Below are 5,215 nucleotides of genomic sequence, written 5' to 3'. Positions count from 1 at the left end.
TCTTAACCAACTGAGCCTTTTGGCCAGCCCCCCTTTTCAAATTCACATGGTTCATACTTTGGTACTTATTGCACTAAATCAATAAGATCTGTAGACCTTGTGTCAATAGGCGTTATGGTATGAGAAATAAAGCCTTTACATTTTCATATTATAGATAGTTTCCTAACATTTTAAACTCAGGTGCACAGAGTGAAAGTGATCCTACTCTTGCATGAAATGTTATTATATTGGTCTATGCAAGCCCCTGTATTTGTTCTCTTTTTGTTATTATTTTCACTTTATTTCCAATCCTCACTCCTATATATTTTTTTACTCTTTTGAATTTGTTGTATATCTATCAAACTGTCCTTATATATTTATATACATATAAGTACAGAAACATATATATATATATACATATATATATATATGTATATATATATATATATGTTATTCCATGTGTATGTTTCAAAGAAGCGAAAGTGGCTTTATCTTAAATTTTATTCTCTTCCTAATTGTTCTCAAATATCTATTTATTTTGAAATGTATCCAGGTTGCTATATGTAGATCTAGCACTGAGTGATATATCATTTTGCAGCATCTTTTTTTCCTATGTCAATGAAGAATTATAATAAATGGGGCATATTTCTTATCAATATCGTAAGAAAAGTTCACTTAAATCATACATAATGTTCACATGAAAAGTGCTTAATCAATAGTGAAGAGGTTCAGAACAACGTTCCCCAAAATATGTAACTTTAGAATAAAGATTATTTGGGATGGCCAGTTGGCTCAGGTGGTTTAGAGTGCAAGGCGCAGTGCTCATAACACCAAGGTTGATGGTTCGATTCTCACATGGGGCACTGAGTTGCGCCTTCCACAACTAGACTGAAACTTGACTTGGAGCTGATGGGTCCTGGAAAAACACACTGTTCCCTAATAAAATTTAAAAACTAAATAAAAAGAAAGAAAGAAAAGAAATTCTTTCTCTAAAAAAAAAAAAATCTTAAAAAAAAGAATGAGGATTATTTTGAGCTAAAGACAATCAAGACCCAGGAGATTCAGGAAGAGTTCTTTACCTCCTCCTTAACAGCCTAAAGAAATGTTTCCCCATTTGTGGAAAAAATTTGCGATTATAAAGAAAATTTATATTGGAAAGGTGGCCTGTACCAGGTAGAGAGCTATGACCACAGGTAACTTTTTGCCTGACACTTATCTGCATAACAGGCAGCCTTTGTTTGTCAAACTTTTCTATGAATTTCCTTTCTCCCCTTTCAGCCTCAGATCCCCAGCCATTTCCTTAGCCCACCGTGTTACTAAGTCTCAAAGGCCTGGCTACTTTCGAGTCTCATATTTTGTGGGGATTCCCTGTGTACATACTTAACTTTGTTTTTCTCCTGTCTTATGCCATTTTAATTGCTAGACCATCCGCAGAACCTAGAAGGGTATGAGAAAAAATTTTCCTACCCAAGAATGGTAATTAATTATATGAGACTAATATGAACATAACAAACACATCTAGACTTTATATGTAACATCTGTGATTATATATGTCTAAATACCATGCTTTCTGTTTCTTACTTGTTGAACCAAAACAGTAAATTTTACATTGAGTAATACAATTAAGGAGACAGCACATTTCCTGGAAATGTCATGTGCTCTAGGTTTGAGGTTTCCAGATTTGGCTGTATATCAGAGATACCCGGGGACCTTATGAAACAAGATAGATTGGTGAACGAAAAAGAGGCCATGTACTAAACCTGACAAGCTCAGGGGAGGCCAGGCATGACAGGCCCCATAAACTTAGAGACAGAAATTAACCACATAGGATGGTTTGAACATAACAATTCCTAACTAAAAGCAGTCTGTGGCCGGTAGTCTCATCCTTGGCCTGTAGCTTCCTTGACAAAGATCAGTAGTTAGTTACCTTAAGTGAGCCTGTCTACTGTCTTTTTTGCATCTAAGATAACATACCCTGGCAATGTCAGAGTAATCCCTTTTTCCGGACCCCTCAGGGCACCAGAGCAGGAGACTACAGAACCCCTCATTATTATCTTGTTCCCTGAATACCATCTCTATGTGCTGTAAAATATTAGTTGTTAGCTATCCTGTATCCACCAATGTAAAAGAAGTGTGTGTCTCTCTGTTTTACTTTTTATCCAATCCCAGAGATTTATCCGCTTTGCTTTTCCCCACCCCCTTAATCTACCACCAAAGGATTTCATGTAATCTTCCCTAGTCTCCTCCTTTGATTCTAATGTATAAAGTAAACTGCAAAACTGCCACTCTCCGCAGCATTTTCTTAATCTGTTGAGATTTTGCTTCCTGGCAATTGTTGTCAGCTTGGTTCAAATAAACTCATTAAAGTTCTCTACAGGCTTGGACATTTCTTTTGTTGACAGATTCCTCAGCCACCCTAGCTTTACGGAATAATTGAGGACAGTTCTAGACATTTCTCTAATTTACAGCTCAACTGGGTAGGAACAGGCCATGGAATTTCTTCTAATCTCTCCAGGAATATTGAGGTGGGGAGAGTGGAGGTGTGTGAGGGGTGAGTCTGTAGCCTGTATTTCTATCTATCTATCTATCTATCTATCTATCTATCTATCTATCTATCTATCTATCTATCTATCATCTATCATCTATCTATCACCTATCTGTCTACCTACCTACCTACCTACAGATAGATAGATAGCGCATATATATATATATATAAATCTTTATCTAGATCTATTGATCTCTCTCTTAGAGAGACCTAGAGGTAGAGATAAGTAGCTCTAGGTCTTGTATAAGTATCTCTGTCTTTATCTACCATCTATATATCTGTATATTCTCAGGCCATTCTGATATAGCCAACTCTGAGTACCACTGCTTAGTACACACAGCATTTCTGCGATTGATCAGAGAATAGCCAGATCTGCCATTACTANCGAAATCCCTCCACCTCTTCTTGTCATTTTCTCCTTCCTCCCTCCCTACTCTGTGTCGCTATCATTATTGTTTATAAATACTGCTCCTCATTTTGGCTTTAATAGAGACTAGAAGGGCTTGTTCTTAATTTACATCAAGTCTCTGCTTAAATATCATTTTATTCATGTGTGCCCCTACATAGAGAAGGGTTCTTGGCATATCCTAATCTCTTGATAAATACTGGTGAATAAATTAGGGAAAGAATGAATGAGTGAGTGAAACTGGATTTGAATTTGCATGTTCACTGCAACACAGTTGCAACGTGGCTACAAGTTGGGCCCCAGAATCAGTCAGTGCCTTAGCACTCCCTAGCCGTTTGGCCTTAGATAAGTTGCTAACCTTTTAAACCTCAGTGTTCTCATCTGAATGAGCAGATAAAGACAATAACTTATCTCAGAGCGTTTTGTGAGGATTAAATGAAGTGATACAGATAAATCAATTATACTTACCTGGCAGATGATATGTTCCCAATAAATATTAGCTGTTGTGGTGTTTATGATCATTATTTTATGTTCATCATTTAATGTTTTCCCCCTATGCCTCTTCATACATTTACCTTTTTCACAAATGTGTCGGATGGCTTGAGAAGAAGAGCTATAAGTAATCATTAAAAAAAAATGATTATTTTTAATTTGTTTAAATAGAATAGCTTGCACCTAAAATGAAATGTACGATTTCAGTTTTAACGTGGTGTCTTTGAAATAATTTTCAACACATTTAAATATGAAAAATAAAGATTTTATGAGATGAGACATATAGGGCTTCCAAACTGTGAATTTAAAAAGAAACTATTTAAAGAAAACAATCAAAGGGAAAAATGTGCTTGGGAAACAACACTGTACGCATTCTTTTGAGATAGGGCTGGACCACTATATAACCAAAGTTGTATAAAAAGACAATATGACTCTCATATGTCATGAATAAGTAATTGCAGTTATTATTAAAAGAGAAGAAATTTGTAAATAAGGAGCTTAACCTTACCTGTACAGAATTGCATTAGAAACAAACCAAATTTCTGAATAACACATTTGGACTCTCAGCTGTTATTACAGCAACTGCCACTAGATGTCAGGCAATTCCTATTGTCACACCACAGGTCTGCAGATTGTAAAAGACTATTAATAAAGTCCCTCAAAATGTAAATTTCAGGTTCTTGATGGACATATGCAATAAGGTCTTTAAGTGTGCATTAGGATTTGATAAAGTTAACTATCATTAAGATTGTATCTATCTATATAACTATTTTGATCAAATTGACCGGCTAATTTAGTCAAACTCAGATTCAATTAATTTGATAAGTCTGTTTTACGGATTTGACAAATACATGCCAGGCTTTTATCTCATTTTTCCTATAAATATAGATACAAAACGCGGACATAGTCTTTGTTGTACACTATTTTTATTCAGGTTTAGCCTCAGAGGAATATTTTTGTATTCGTGTCATGCAAAGTCAATGCATATCGGGCCTGTGCTGTGACTTCAGCAGAGACTATTTTAGAAGCAGAACCATCTTGGACTCTACAAACAGAATTTTGTTCTGGAATGATAAGGAACCCAACTACCTCTCAAAAATGTTCACAGATCAGGAAGAGAATGCTACCTTGTTCTTAAAATAAAATTTTAAGAAGCGTGTTTACACACTTTGGTTTAAAATAAAATATCTAAACTTTTATTTTAAAGTTGGCACATTATTTCTTCACCAATAGTATTTGGAGATAATTAGTGTAGCTCAAAGAATATGGGGCTGTAAATTAGAAGACTTGTGTTAAAGTGTTGAGCTCTCACTTATGTCTTCTTAAATGTATCATATATTGCATAGTCATTTACCCTATCTGAATTGTAATTTTCTAATCTGTATTCTTTTATGTGAGAATCACATGAGATAACATGTGTGAAAATTATTATGGAATTAGAAAGTCCTGGTCATTCTTATAATTTACGTGTGAACTGGGTAGGGGAAGGTTCTGGAATCTCTCCTAGTATCTCCAGTAACAATTGGGAGCGGGGGTGTAGAGTGTGTGGGGGATGAAGGACAGGGAACAAACTTGTATTCCTCCTAAATGCCCTTTCCTAGCCCTGCTCTTTTGAAATTAATTCCATTTGTGGACCTTCTTTCCTCTGTACTGAAAATCAGCCCCATGTCTTTAGTTTTCAAATACCACCAACATTCAGCTGAATTTGCCTCTGAATTTTCAGAGCAAGGTAGGTGTTTATGTTGAAGCATCACAAACTTAAAACTGAATATCAAACTTCTTTGTTGTAAACA

The sequence above is a fragment of the Hipposideros armiger genome, unplaced genomic scaffold (genome assembly GCF_001890085.2).
Source record: "Hipposideros armiger isolate ML-2016 unplaced genomic scaffold, ASM189008v1 scaffold_608, whole genome shotgun sequence".
NCBI classification, from domain to species: domain Eukaryota; kingdom Metazoa; phylum Chordata; class Mammalia; order Chiroptera; family Hipposideridae; genus Hipposideros; species Hipposideros armiger.
The sequence above is the reverse complement of the archived record's forward strand: the minus strand, read 5'-3'. Positions refer to the sequence as shown.